Here is a 16,469-nt window from a genome sequence, read left to right as displayed (position 1 = left end):
GTCTGTCAAAGATCAATTCAGTCCCCTACAGCTCTCTTGTCCAACACTCTTTTACTAGGGCTTACCATCTATGCTGGTTTTCCCTATGACCAAAAGAAAGATTATGGTAAAAAGTAGCCAGAAACTTGAAGAGCTACCCATATTGGTCCTGAAAATATCATGGGACAAATCTGGACTGCCCTAATGGCATATCGGCTTCTGAATAACACTCTGCCTAGCCGCTTTGAGGCCTGCTGGCTGTGTGTCTCTCCCAGGTCAAACTCATGACCACCATTTGTAGCCTCACCCATTGGACTACTATACTTTCCTACCTTGTGACAGAAATCCCATTGAGTTACATCTGGCCTGGCTCCAGAGTGGTAGCATCTAGCCTTTATTCACCTTTTGTTGCCCTCCATGTGAATCTTGTCTGAGAGTTTCCCAAGGGTACAATACCTATGCAAAACTCCATCCTCTGCAGCAATCATGTTTACTGCTGCAGACCTCCTGGGTGGTCTGTGACATGTACCCTGGTGTTAGTCTTTCCAAAATTAGGAGTGGTACCTGGTGAAGAATCCTTGCTGATTACCATTACATGGTTTACAGATGCATGGCGGGAGAAATGAGTGGTTCACATCCTACCATTTCTCACAGTCCTGGGAATAACCACTGACATTGCAACTGGAGTTGCAGGACTACTTCCCTAGCTATTTAGTATCAGTTTTCATCTAAGTTTATCTAGGAACTCCAATGGGTGGCTCAGACCATCCTTACCCTCCAAGGCAAAATAGACTCACTGGTCGCCATAGTGCTAAAAAATTGGCTAGGACTAGATTTACCAACAGTAGAGACAGGTCATCTTCATCTCTTTCTTAGGGAGGAATGGAGCTTCTTTGACGAGTCAGGTATAGCAAAAGATAGGATCTGAAAACTCCAGACTGGTCTCCAAGAAACAGCTTGATGCCTCTGGCCAGTGAATCACTGACAGTCCAATATGGAATTGGATATTATACTTCTTACCCCTTTTTTCTCTTTTTCTTAATCCTACTAGTCACACCCTGCCTTATACACTTATACACTTCTTGTCTAGACTTCAACAACAGATCTGAAAAATCTCTAAACAGAATTTTAATAAGTAGCTATTACAGGACTACCAGCCTCTAGCTATGAAGCCAGAGGCTTATACCCTGATGGTGAGGGCCCAGATGGTACTAAGAGGACTTCAATGCACCTATTAAGCAAGAAATAGTCTAATGATATTGTCCTCAACATTTCCCGATCCCTGATTGTTTTTCAATAGTAAACATAAGGTGGAAAGTAAGCTCCTTGAGGCATGCTATAGGTCAGGCCTGACCACTGAGGAACTCCAACCACCAGAGTCCACACATACAACACTCTAATTGGCAGACACAGTGCCTACAGATACAGGCGGCTAAGCTCTGCCCTATAGAGTAAAAAGCCCAAGCTCTGGACTACCAATCCCCACCCCAGACAGCTCTGTGCCCAAGAAATGCTTTATAAACCCTGTATTCAGCTCAGTTCTGTGATGCTTCTTGCTTGAGGAGAGGCAGACACACATTTGGATTTGTCCCTCTCAATAAATCTCTTGTGTGAGGTTTGTTGTGCAGTGTGACTTTGTGGTATTCCTTGCTTCTCAACTGCAAGAATACCTTTCCCTTCTAAGCTTTAAGACTTGCACTGGGGAAACCTTCCCCATGGGAGCAGAACTGTTATACTTGCAGTGGGAAAAATCTCCTCAACTGTAATACTTCCAATGGGGAAACTTTCCCTTATAGAGTTGAAATACTTGCACTGGAGAACTTAACACTTCCACTAGGAAAACCTTTCCCCTCACAGCACTAACAGTTACACTTCCTCCTATGAGAATTTCACTTTCCACTGTGATGGGAGACTCATTCAACAAAGCTCTCATATTTGCAGAGTAGTTGGAATCCTGAGTAGGAGAAATGCAGAATGGAAGAATTATTCTCACACACAAAAACCAGACTGCTGCACTTCCAGTACATCCAAGCTCTGTACAGTGCCAGCTGAGTGGGTTCAAGCATTGCCCTCCTCCTGAGAGCAGTCCACGGTCACAGCACTGACTGCCAACACATCATGAAACTAAAAACAAAAGAAGTGAGTGTTTGAGCCATCTGTGTTCCTGCATTGCCTTAATCACAGCCTGCAGAAGGCAGAGCAGGATGATTCCTTGTGGGACCAGGTTGATGTACATGTGAGATCTGAGCCAGAAACAACAGTAGATAGATACTTAATAACAATACAAAGCCCAAACCAAGCAACACCAAGTCAATTTGGCCATGTGGTATGAGAAGAGTGCTTTTCTCAGCTAATAGACAATGGACCATCGGAGCCAATTTTTCTTATAAAGTTGAGTGACAAGATGCTGCAAGCCACAATAATATGAAGTAGGATTTCAGCTGATTTGACTAGCTAATACCTGGAAGAGGCCAAGGGCCTTCCAGAGGTCAAGCCGATGCTCAAGGAGTCTCGGTGATAGTAGCTCTTGAATAGTAGCAGTTTTCCCACAGTGAAATTTCTTTTGTGCCATCATAGCTTTTTCATTCAATTCCGTATCTAATCAATTATTGTGTTGATCAATTTTTCTAATCAATTATTGTGTTGATCAATTATTTGGCACCATTTCCCTTCTACTAAAGGAATATTTAGAGAACCTTCTGTACTAATAGCAGTACACAGCCAGAACCCCAGTTTCTAGCCTCCCTGTAATTACCGTCATTAGCTACATCCTGCCAGAACCATTCTCCTGGATAAAAGTATTAAATTTTTAACTGCTAGAATAGCAAAGAAAACCATATTAGCAGACAACATATAATACAAATTTTCTATCAGATCATGCTTCTGTAAATATCCTGCCAATCATATGCTGAATGAAAACATCATAAATTTGCATGATCTAAAATTTACAAACAGAATTAAGATACTCATATCAGATTCCATGATCTTACTAACAGCAGCAGTGAACTGATCACACGCTTGATCCTGTAACTGTCTGTATGCCAGCACTGCAGCTCCTCTGACCTGAGAAGGTCCAAGGTTCCCTGAATGCCTGCTGTGGTTCCCACCACTGCCCAGCTCAGTGGTGACTTTCCCAGGCTGCCCCATGGATCCCTGCTGCTGTGATATGAACTGTTTGTTCATGTAACCATGAAACTAAATGATTGTGATTGAATTACAGGACAAGCACACCTGATCTGGTTCCCATATTTGTCACATGACTGCAGAAATGATTACATGGGAGATGTGCCTATAGGCAAAAAACTTGCACAAGATTAAACCAGCTCAAATCCCAGCAGGAGTGAAAGGGATTATCAGAGGACTACCTGAGATATTATAGATGCTGGGTCAGTTTTCTTCCGAGATGTGGCTCATGTGTATCCACCTAAGCTGCCATGGACTCAGTAGTTTTTTAAATGTGAATATAGACATGCGAGGATGCATTATGGGACTGAGTAATTAAAGCTGAGAGATAGGGAGTAAATTTGATCAAGCACATAATATACACATGAATGAAATTCCCATAACAATAAAAACATACATATTGCTGACTTGACATTAATTTGAGTTTGTCCATTTCAAATCACATATCCAGGCTCCACACTTACTCTCACTCTAGCAGTGACACCTCTATGTTCTTTCCTGTCCTGTTATCTTGAAATTTTATGTTAACACCTCTAAATCATTTATTGTTTCTCTTAAGATTTATGCATTTTAACTTTATGTGCATGGGTATGTTCCCATTGGTAGGTCTGTGCACCTTGTGCATGAAGTGCCTGCAGCAACCATAAGAGGGCAATATATCTTTTGGAACCTGAGTTAAGTCACTATGCATGTACATAGAACTGAACCTGGAAACTGCAAGAGCAACAAGTGCTCTTAACTGCTGAGCCACTTCTCCGATATTAATTGTTCCTTAATTTGCTATTGTGGAGACTTAATTCAATGAACAGTGAGACAGAATTCATGGAGAACTGAGGACACTTTCTTAGAGTATGGTGATATTTTATTTGTATTAAAATGTTATTTGTATGTTAATAAAGTTGCCCGGGGTTCAGAGCTATTAGCAAGCCATAGGAAAGCAGGGCAGTGGTGGCATACACTTGTAATCCCAGCACTTGGTAGGCAGAGCTAGGTAAGTCTCTGTATGTTCAGGGATACAGCCAGTATTGGATACACATGCCTTTAATCTCAATACCAATCATGGAAAACCTGGAAGCCTATACAGACAGGCCGTGATGAGGCAGTCATGTGGTTGGGTTTGCAACCAATGAGAAGGCAGAACAGAAATTCTATATAAGGACTTTAACACAGGAAGTAGCTCTGGTTCAGAGAGGTAGGACCACCGCAGGAGGAAGGGTAAGGTTTTAGCTCTTAGCTCTGACCTCTTGGCTTTCTTCTTTGCATTGGTTCTGTGTTTCTTATGTAATAAGAAGGTTGGTTACATCTACATTTGGCGCCCAACGTGACAGGAATCCACTAAAAACCGCTTGGCTTGGCTTGGGGGACAGGTCCGGTTTCTGGCCTGGGTGGCCCAACTCCCTAGCTTGGGCCCAGGTGTGACTGACCCACAGCTGGAGCTACTTGCTTAAAGCTGGTGCTACAAACAACTCAGGCCTGCCCTGCCGAACAGGGCCCCTGCCTGTAAAGCCAAAGCTTGATTGGGCTCAAGTGGCCACGCTTTCTTGCTCTCTCTCTCTCTCTCTCTCTCTCTCTCTCTCTCTCTCTCTCTCTGGATTCACACCTCGAACACCAGGTGGCTGTTTTGAAATTCCCTCGGATTTCTACTGTTCTACACAGACTTGGTAAGTCAATTAACATATCTATTTAAAAGAGAATTTTTTCTACATTAAAAAAAATTGGGCTTTATGTGTACATTGGAAGAAAATTGGGCTTTGTTTGAAATTTTAGGCATTCTGACAATGGAACAACTATATGAGATTAATATTGATCGAATTATTCAGTTTATTACTTTTCTTATCCTCATTTTACTATTTAAAAAGATAGTCAATATAAGTGCCAGGATAACAGTCTTAGAAAAACTTGTTAAACCTGTAAAAATGAATTCTAGAGAAATTCAAATTCAGACACAAGAAATTAACAGTGAAGTTGTTTCAAAATTGGATCATAAGGTTACAGAAAGAAAGCCTGATTTCACATAATCACCCTTAATTTATCTGGTACCACACAGCAGCTACTTGGTGAAGAGAATGAACAAAATACTTGGATTCCAATTGAAATGTTAGACTTAGGAAGATTTAAGGAGGCAATAGCATCTTATGGCATGCATTCCCCATATGTAAAGCAAATGTTAAACACCTGGTCAACTTGTAATAGGATTCTACCAAAGGACTGGCGGCATTTGGCACAGGCTGTTCTTGAACCCGGACAAAATCTCCAGTGGAAAATGTGGTTCAATAATGAGGCTAAAAATATAGAAAAACAATGGAGGGATAACGGAATACAAGTCTGCCAGGATCAGCTTATTGGAGAAGGCCAATATGCTTCAGTACAAACACAATGTTTATATGATGTCCAAACCCTAATTCTATGTCAAATGGCAGCCTTGAATGCATGGGACAGAGTTGAGGAACCAGGAAAAAAAAACTGAGTCATTTACAAAGGATATACAGGGCCCAAAAGAATCTTTCACAGATTTCTTACAAAGATTGACTTCAGCAGTACAGAGAATGGTCCCAAATTCAGAGGCTAGTCAGATAATAATTGAATCTTTGGCCTTTGACAACGCAAATGCAGCATGCAAAACAATAATCAGGCCGTTGAAGGCAAGATTTGCACCTTTGGAAGATTGGATTAGAGACATGGTTAATGTTGAGACTTATGACCATGATGATATGTGGGTAGGAGAAGCAATTTCAAAAGGTTTGAGAAATGTTAGATGTTTTGGATGTGGAAAGCAAGGACATTTGAAAAGGGACTGTAAACAGGTCATTCTTAGAAATAATGTTTCTTCAAGGAACACTGGCAACAGAATGCCCCTTCCTTCTGGAGTATGCAGAAGGTGTGGTAAGGGAAAACACTGGACCAACGAATGTAGATCAACAAAAGACAGACAGGGTAATCCTTTGCCGCGGGCTTCGGGAAACTCCCAGAGGGGCCTCAGGCAGGCCCCCACAGTAAATCCAGTTCAAACCTTTCCTGCAGTTGTAGAGGAAACCCCTACTCAAAGCAACTAAATAACCAAATGCCTATTGGAATAAATCATGCTGGTCAGGATGATGAAACAGAGAGAATAGGAAATTCAGGAAAAAACATAAAGAAAATTTTTTGGCAAACTTCTATTAATGAACAAAGACCAAAATTAACAATAAAAATAAATTGTGTTTTGTTGTCTGGTCTGGCAGACACAGGTGCGGACATTACCATAATTGCACCAGAATTTTGGCATCCAACTTGGCCTCTTCAGGAGGTAATCGTTCAACTGTTATGAATTGGGACATTATCTCGAGTGAAACAGAGTGCAAGATGGCTCGAATGTATAGGTCCAGAAGGACAGAAAGGAAAATTAAAACCATATGTGGCTAACATAGGTATGAACCTGTGGGTTTGAGACTTGTTACAACAATGGAATAATCAGATTAATATCCCTCCAATCTCAGAAACAAATCATAAACTAGAACATGTTTCTGAGAGAAATATTAAAAGATATTATTCTAATGAGTGGTCACCAGCCATCCGTGTCATACAAGAACAGGGCATAACAACTGATAATCTTCCAAAAACACCAACAGCTCTACCTTTAAAATGGTCAACAGACAAGCCTGTATGGGTTTAGCAATGGCCTTTAGCAACAGAGAAACTCCAGGCTTTAGAAGAGCTGGTAGAAGAACAGTTAAATGCTCAGCATATTGAAGAATCAACCAGCCCTTGGAATTCTCCTGTATTTGTTATTAAAAAGAAATCTGGTAAATAGAGAATGGTAACATACCTTAGAGCAATTAACGAAGTAATTCAGCCAATGGGCTCTCTACAATCTGGAATTCCTTTGCCTACTCTGTTACCAAAAGGATGGCCTCTCATAGTTATTGATTTAAAAGACTGTTTCTTTTTAATACCCTTACAAGGAAAAGACAGAGAAAGATTTGCTTTCAGAGTGCCTACTTATAATAATTCTCAACCGGTTAAAGATTTCAATGGAGGGTCCTCCCACAGGGAATGTTGAATAGCCCAACTCTGCCAATATTTTGTACAATAGCCATTGGAAGTGGTATGTAAAAAATTTCCTAAATCTATAATTTATCATTATATGGATGATATTTTATTAGCTGACTCAAATGCAGATAACTTTAGAAAGAATGTTTGAAGAAGTAAAGAAAATTTTGCCTTGCTGGGGATTACAAATTGCTCCTGAAAAGATACAAAGAGGAGATTCTATTAATTATTTAGGATATAAAATAGAGCTACAAAAAATTAGACCTCAAAAGGTGCAAATTAGGAGAGATCGACTACAGACTCTTAATGACTTTCAAAGATTATTTGGAGACTTTTCTCATCTAAGAACTATTGTTGGGGTAAAAAAATGATGAACTGGATAATTTGTTTAAAACCTTAGAAGATGACAAGGACTTAAATAGTCCAAGAGAATTATCACCTGAAGCTGAGAAAGAATTGGCCTTGGTAGAAAAGAAAGTACATGAAGGGCATGTAGATTGTATTGATCCAAAGCTGGATTGCATTTTGGTTATTTTACCTTCTAGGCATTCTCCAACAGGAATATTAATGCAAAGGGAAGATATCATATTGGAATGGATATTTTTACCAAATAAACCAAATAAACAGTTAAAAACTTATGTGGAAAAAATCTCTGACTTGGTTTGGAAAGGAAAATTGAGACTTTGTTAATTAGCAGGAATAGACCCCGCAGAAATTGTCATACCTTTAACTAAGGAGGACATTGAAAAATTATGGATAGAAAATGAAGCTTGGTAAAAAGCTTGCAGTAATTTTTTGGGAGAAATTAACAGAAATTATCCCAAAAGTGATAGAATTGATCTTATAAAGAGAGCTGATTGGATCTTGCCTCGAATTGTGAAGAAAAAAACCATATCTGGAGTTCGTACATTTTATACAGATGCCAACAAACAAGGAAAGGCAGGTTACAAATCAGAAAATTTAAGTGGTTCAAAGTCCTTATAATTCAGTTCAAAAATCAGAATTGTATGCTATTCTGTTGGTATTAATGGATTTTTCAGAACCTCTCAATGTAGTAACTGACTCTCAGTATGCTGAAAGAGTAGTATCACATATTGAGACTGCAGAATTTATCCATGATGCTTCAGAATTAACTTCACTATTTATTCAATTACAAGATACAATCAGGAAAAGGAGTCATCTTTTATATATAACTCACATCCGATCCCATACTGGTCTGCCAGGCCCTCTAGCACAAGGCAATGATGAGATTGATAAATTATTGATAGGAAATGTGCTGGAGGCCTCAGAATTTCATAAAAAACATCATGTCAATAGTAAAGGTTTAAAAAAGGATTTTTCCATAACCTGGCAACAAGCCAAAGAAATAGTAAAGAAATGTCCTACTTGTTCCTTCTACAATCAGACACCATTACCAGCAGGATGTAACCCAAAGGGTACAAGTTGTTGTCAAGGGTTAGGAAAAGGGGTAAGCAAAGGAGATTAGATTTAAGGTTCTTGTTTAAAAAAGAAAGAAAGAAAAGAAAAGAAAAATGTAAATGCTTTACTGCTGTGGGATGTATGGCAAATGTGTTGCTAATTAATCAATAAATAAAACACTGATTGGCCATTGGCTAGGCAGGAAGTGTAGGTGGGGCAAGGAGGAGAATAAAGCTGGGAAGTGGAAGGCTGAGAGAGAGACACTGCCAGCCACCACGATGAGAAACAGCTTGTGAAGATGCCGGTAAGCCACAAGCCATGTGGCAAAGTATAGATTAAAGGAAATGGATTAATTTAAGCTGTAAGAACAGTTAGTAAGAAGCCTGCCACGGCCATACAGTTTGTAAGCAATATAAGTCTCTGTGTTTACTTGATTGGGTCTGAGGCTGTGGGACTGGCAGGTGAGAGAGATTTGCCCTGACCATGGACCAGGCAAGAAAACTTTAGCTACACTTTACATTGGATTGGATTGTTTTATATTGTATACAAATTATATATATTGAAATTGATATTGTTAGAAAATGCTATATGTATATTTCTAATTGTACTTATACCGTTCATTTAACAATGTAATGCAATTTTCTGATCCTTGAATGTTGTTATTACCAACTATTAGGATATAAAGAAATGAAAGTTAGTAGTTAGACATTATAATAGAACTTGTAGTCATACTAGGTATGTTTTCAAGTTTGAGTAGATATATTTTAGATAGACAGGTTATCTTCAAACCCTTCAGAGATCTACAGAATATGGCATTTAGAATGTTTTAATAACTTAGAAAATTTTTCTTTTTTGTTATGACTATGAGACATGTCGGCTCCTGACAGTACCAATCTACTTCAGAGAAAATATGGGCATTGAAAAAACTGCAATTGGAGTTAACTTTCATTGTGGCAAAAGTTAGCCACTGGACAACAAAGTATCCTCGAATCAACTGCTGGCAAACAGGACAGACAGGACATGAAACAAAGGACTACTGATTCTTGCCAAAACAAGTGTGGTTATGGCTTTATCAAAAGGCATCTTCTGAGGCCAGGACAATATGGCACCATCCCTGAAGTGGCCTTCACAATCCGGAAAAGGGTCAGTGCCCTTTTTTTCGAAGGCAGCTGAATAGGCAGTGGGCCGATGGCTTCTGATGTGCAATGGGACATTAGCTGAAACAGTTATTCTTGAAGAGTAATTAAGCTCACACCTCTAAATAGTAGAATGGCATTTAATAGAGGGATGTGGAGAAGAACGGGATGCTGAGATGAAGCCACATATACACATAGCCAAGAAGAATGGACAGCTGAATTCAAAAAACATCAACAATTTCCAGAATTTAAAATCCTGAGTCATAACATGACACTAGTGGAATTCAGGTGTTTCTGGTATATAGACTGCTCTCATCCAATGTGAGGTTGAACTGTTGACCTTGTGTACATCCTACTTCACAAATGAGTCTGTCATATATGCTAAGACTATAGGCTGAAGATAATGCCCCAACACTGAGGAGAAACCACAGATGACTGTCCAGGCAGCTGGCTGTTTCTGTCAACTCACAATTTTTTGGAAGTTGCTTGCATGTACTTCCTGTTTTTATTTTTGTTAGCTAATATTATTTCCTTCTTGGGTCTCTGAGGGAGTTGAAGATTAGTTAGTTATAGTTGACGATTAATTAGGATAGAAAGTGAATTAGATACAATAGGATAGATAATGGAATTATTTTCTTTGAATTTGTCAAATACAAATGAACTAGACATTGTTTAGGTATTTATTACTTGTATATATTGTATATAGTTATTGTACTTTTGTATATAGTTTTTCTTATGTTAGTTATAAGCTTTTTCCTTTTTTCTTTTTATTAAAATAGAAAAGGGGAAATATGGTGATGTTTTATTTGTATTAAAATGTTATTTATATGTTAATAAATAAAGTTGCCCGGGGGTCAGAGCTATTAGCAAGCCATAGGAAAGCAGGGCAGTGGTGTCATACACTTGTAATCCCAGCACTTGGTAGGCAGAGCTAGGTAAGTCTCTGTGTGTTCAGGGATACAGCCAGTATTGGATATACATGCCTTTAATCTCAATACCAATCATGGAAAACCTGGAGGTCTATACAGACAGGCCGTGACAAGGCAGTCATGTGGTTGGTTTTACAACCAATGAGAAGGCAGAACAGGAACTCTATATAAAGACTTTAACACAGGAAGTAGCTCTGGTTCGGAGAGGTAGGACCACCGCAGGAGGAAGGGTAAGGTTTTAGCTCTTAGCTCTGACCTCTTGGCTTTCTTCTTTGCATTGGTTCTGTGTTTCTTATTTAATAAGATGGTTGGTTACTTCTACATTAGAGTGTCAGCCAGTGAAAAACAATGACACAGAAATGGATGACAAAGATACACTGTGCTGCTTGTAAAAGATTATTTATCCATAATAATATAGCCAGGTGCTTACAAGCATAAGAACAAGTCAATCTGAAATAGTATACAGTAAGATATTATAAAGGTTGTATAGAAATTCATGAACTAGACTAGACAATAATACCATGAATCAAGGAAACAGACTTGTTTTTGTGAATTAACAAAAGTACTGGTGAAGCATTTTTCACCTAATCCAATCTAAAGGAATGAATCCCCAAGTAATAGAACTGGAGTTGAAAAAAGGACATTGCAGTGTATCCCAATGACATTAGAGTTACCTTATAGAATACTGTGGATGGTCACATGCAAAGAAATTAGAATTGGCCGGACGGTGGTGGCGCATGCCTTTAATCCCAGCACTTGGGAAGCAGAGGGAGGTGGATCTAGGTAAGTTTGAGGCCAGCTTGGGCTACAGAGTGAGTTCCGGGAAAGGTGTAAAGCTACACAGAGAAACCCTGTCTTGAAAAACCAAAAAAAAAAAAAAAAAAAAAAAAAAAAAAAGAAAGAAAGAAAAAGAAAAGAATAGAAAAAGAAAAAAAAAGTAGAATTTAAGAAGAAAAGGATGACCTCCTAGACACAAGTGAATGATTCAACCTTCTATGTTATAAAACTAGGAAAGGCATTAAGCAGTTCTGAGAGTAAAGCAGGAAGAGTTTTCTCTAACAGCGTCTGTGGACTGGACAGATTCAGCAGAGAATTCTCCTTACCTTTAGACAAACATATACTAAGACCACAAGGAGAATATTGCATAAAACATAAAGAAAAGGAATGCTAGGAAGTCATCATACAAAGCTAGCTTTACCTCAACAACCAAAGTAGGTGATGCCAAATAAAAGACCAAACAGATCAGCCCAAACAAATACATGCACAGTCATGATTCCAGGAGCAACATAGACACAGATTGTCTCTAAATTGCATAGACATGGAATGCAAGCTGGTTTAAAAGAATGTACAACTATTTTAACACCTATGAACTGATCAATGTAAAACACCAAATACATGAACAGTGAGAAGAGATGATCATACCAACAGATACAGGAAAGCCTGGTGGCAAAATATCACACTTGCTCATTTTAAAAGCTCTGAAGAATTTAAGAACAATAAGAATATGCTCAGCATATTTAAGAAAATGAGACAGAAAACAACCTATAACCTGACAGCTGGAATCCTATTGCCTGATTCAGGACAGAAAAGGGTGTCTTCCACACTCAAACACTACATCATTGGGTACACAGTTCAAGGACAGAGAAAATTTTAAAAGTAAAAATATAGGACAGTAGATAAGAAATAGAATTCTGCAATTTAAAAGTAGAAATATTTATAAGAAAGCTAAGACATAATAGATCTCTTCATAAGCAGAATAATCCACATACATCACTTTTTTTTTTAAACATACCAAGAAGATGCTGAGAAGACATCAGACCACTCAGAGTGTCTACAAATATTTTAGAGTCCCTGGTAGTAGCATCCACAGTGTCAAAAACTGCTATGCGGCTATGGCAGGGGGCAGAGTTACCAATGGCCATATCCAGATTTGGAACCTCTGTGCTATAATCCCAACCTGCCAGGCAAGGAATGCCCATTGGTGTCATGGCGGCAAGACTATTTTGTGGATAACACTAGGCCTTTTGGTTTGATCTGAGGCCAACTCCACAGAAGGAAATACATGCATGGCACAAGCAACCTGGCCAAAAGTCAATGACTCTGAAGGTCAGAGCACCTAGGAGGGACTCCACTACTGACATTCTGCTACACATACAAATATTCAAACTGTCATTTACTGATTCTTATCACACCATACCTTGGTGTTGCTTTCAGCCTAGGTCTAAGAAATGTTATTTTCAATGGAGAACAGTTATTACAGAGACTCATAACCCATCAAATAGTGAGAACAATTGACTGCTTACTGCACAGGCTATAATGGGAATTCCAACTTCTCACATCTAAATTGCTGAGAACATTAAAGGAGAGAAGGTAAAAGATTTTAAGACCTAGAGGGTGGGGAGGTGAGATACGAAAAACTCTCTTACCATATGACATGCCAGTTGCAATTATGGACACATTAGACCTGGCTACCTGGCCCAATCCTGCTCAAATCATACATGAAATATGATGAGGACAACTGGGAAGAAAACATATCTACCCAGGGATGGGACAGAAGGGGACAAGTGGGTAATGATGTGTGAATAAACCTCTGAAATCATTAAATATCAATACCTATTGATTACAAAATTTATACACATACAACTTAAGAGGAGATATCAATGTCTATTTCGAAGTAGAACTTTTGTTTTTAATCATGTATTAAACAAGCCAATTAGAGAAGATTTATACTTGTAGTGGGTAGCCATTCCAGCTTTGATCTGGAAGTTCCAACCCCCATTGAGACTTTGGCATCTGTCACGCCTACAAGGCGGGGCCAAGGGAGGCGCCTGGAGACCTGAGATCTGGATGGGCTGCACTCTCACTCGGTTCCGGGATCTTGGACATTGAAGGTGGGCCAAGCAGAACTCTAGAGAACACCGCTGGACTGCGATACACCTTCCCCAGACCCCGCGACCTACCTATCCCTTAACTTGTAAGTTATGCCATTAAATAAATCTCCTTTTAACTACATGGAGTGGCCTTAATAATTTCACCAATATCTGGCGCTCATGTGGGGCAAATTCCAAAGGCTTGGGTGGCTCCCACCCTCAGCCTCCTCCCCGGCTAGCGGATACTTAAACCTGCCTGCAAAGTTCCATATAACCAGGGAACGCCTACACGGTTCCATTACCGAAAAAGGGAGCAGCTAGTCCGGTCTCAGTTCCCTAGCTTAGCCCCGAGACCAGCGAAAGAGGCACTCCCCCGCTTCCTGAGTGCTGGCTCTGGCTCCTGCCATCTTGACTCCAGCGAGCTGCAGTCAGCCAAGATCACCAGCAGGCCCTGCTTTGGAGCTGTACCAGTGCCACCTGCTGGCTGAAAAGTGCTACTACACCCCCCAAAACTACGAAAGGTAAGCATATTGTTTCAAGTAAAAGTACTTGATAATTTTACACCTTAAAATTGACTAACAAATTTTGAGTAATTCTTGTAATATGGCCGACAACATTACCTCACAAGAATTTGAAAACCTTTTTGCCTGTATGATGAATGACATCTTCCTGGAAATATACGACCTTCCTAAGGCATATCTGGCCTGTACCATTTTGGCATTCATTGTAATAATTTACACAGTGTTCAAACACTGGTTTAATAACAAGAACAAAGATGAGTCATTATTGGGACTGATACACGATTTAAAAAATAGCAATGAAGGCTTACAGAAAAAGATTCTTTCTCTGGAATCTGCTAACCAGGATTTACAGGCTTTAAAAGATAGCAATGAAATCTTACAGAAAAAGATTCTCTCTTTGGAATCTGCTAACCAGGATTTACAGGCTTTCAAAGATAGCAATGAAGCCTTACAGAAAAAGATTCTCTCTCTGGAATCTGCTTTAAAAGAGAGCAATGAAGGCTTACAGAAAAAGATTCTTTCTCTGGAATCTGCTGATCAGGATTTACAAAACAGGCTTGTACCAAAAATTGATCTTATTGATAATAAATGTGAATATTTAATGGACAGAACACTAACTCTCCAGACACTATATAAGGAAGAAAGATTATCATTAATTGATAAGATAAGGTCCATGGAATTATGTGTTTCTGAGGAACATAAAAACTTCTATGATTCCATGAGAAATCTGGAGTCCCTTGCCAGAGAGGAGGTTCACTCCATAGAACAGACCCTAGGTGCTCGTTTGCAAGCCTTAGAAGAAACTCTCAGTAAACATGACAAGGGACCTAATAAGCAGAAGGGTAAGACCATAGAGGTTGTAACATCTCCAAATGGCTCTCATACAATGGCTTATCCTGTTGTCATCCATGAGAAGCCAGCAGATGACACACACCCCGAGCCATATAATACATATACATTACAACGAATTTCAACAAGGGACTTTAAAAATATGAAGTAAGCAGTAGTTATTTATGGGATACACTCCACATACATAAGACAGATGTTAAATTCGTGGTCTACCTCACATAGAATCATCCCAGATGACTGGCATCAGTTAATTTCAGCTGTTCTAGAATATAGCCAGCAGCTACAGTGGAAAAGCTGGTTGAGAGAAGAGGCAAAAAATTTAGAACAACAAGGTAAAATCAGGTTTTGTGATCTCCCAAGATCAAATACTTGGTGAGGGATGTTTCACTGACAGGAATGTACAAGCCACTTATGATGAGCATACAATATCCCTATGCCATACAGCAGCTCTAAATGCTTGGGAAAAAATTCCAGAACCTGGAAAACCAACTGAGGTATACACAAAGATATTTCAGGGACCTCACGAACCCTTCACTGATTTTTTACAAAGGCTGAACACAGCTATAACAAAAGCTGTATCAGATAAAGAATTAAGAAAAGTATTAATTGAGTCCTTGGCGTTTGACAATGCTAATGCAGAATGCAGAAGAATACTTACACCATTAAAGATCAGATCAGCTCCTTTGGAAGAATGGATTCAGTATATTAATGGTGTTGAGTCTCGTAACTACAGTAATGAGGCTTGGATAGGAGAGACAAATCCCAGAGGTGAAAGAAGGCCCCGTGTTACCAAGTGTTTTAAATGTGGTACACCAGGTCATATAAGTAAAAACTGTACGTGGGGTACTCCTAGAAGTAATACTCCTTTTAGGAATAGCCTAAACAGGAGACCCCAACCACCTCCCAGATTATGTAGAAAGTGTGGCAAAGGCCGACATTGGACCAGTGAGTGCAGATCAAAAATAGATATACGAGGCAACCCTTTACTGGTGGGAAATGCCTCAGGGGGCCTCTTGCAGGCCCCCAAATCAAATGTAGTACGAACATTCCCAGCCACTGTGGAAGAAATTGCTCTCCAGGACAACTGAATAAACCAATGCCTAATGTAAAAACCGATACTGCAATGGATGATAAAACAGCTCTGATAGGTGGATCACAGTTTACAAAGAACACTATAAAACAAATATTTTGGCAGACTTCCGTAAATGAACAAAGACCAAAGCTTAGAATTCGAATTAATGGCCTGGTTCTGGAGGGCCTGGTAGACACAGGCGCAGATGTGACTATAATTACACCAAAATCATGGCATGCGAATTGGCCTCTTCAAGAGGTAGATGTCCAACTTTTAGGGATTGGCACCCTATCTCAGATAAAACAGAGTTCAAGATGGGTTGAATGCATAGGGCCAGAAGGACAGAGAGGAAGCCTGAAGCCATATGTAGCAAATGTAGCAGTAAATCTTTGGGGCCGAGATCTGTTACAACAGAGGAATACCCAGATTAAAATTCCTACACTTTCAGAAAAGGAATACAGACCAATGCATGTTTCTAGGAA

The sequence above is a fragment of the Peromyscus eremicus genome, chromosome 1, assembly GCF_949786415.1.
Source record: "Peromyscus eremicus chromosome 1, PerEre_H2_v1, whole genome shotgun sequence".
Lineage (NCBI taxonomy): Eukaryota > Metazoa > Chordata > Mammalia > Rodentia > Cricetidae > Peromyscus > Peromyscus eremicus.
Note: the sequence above shows the minus strand (reverse complement) of the source record.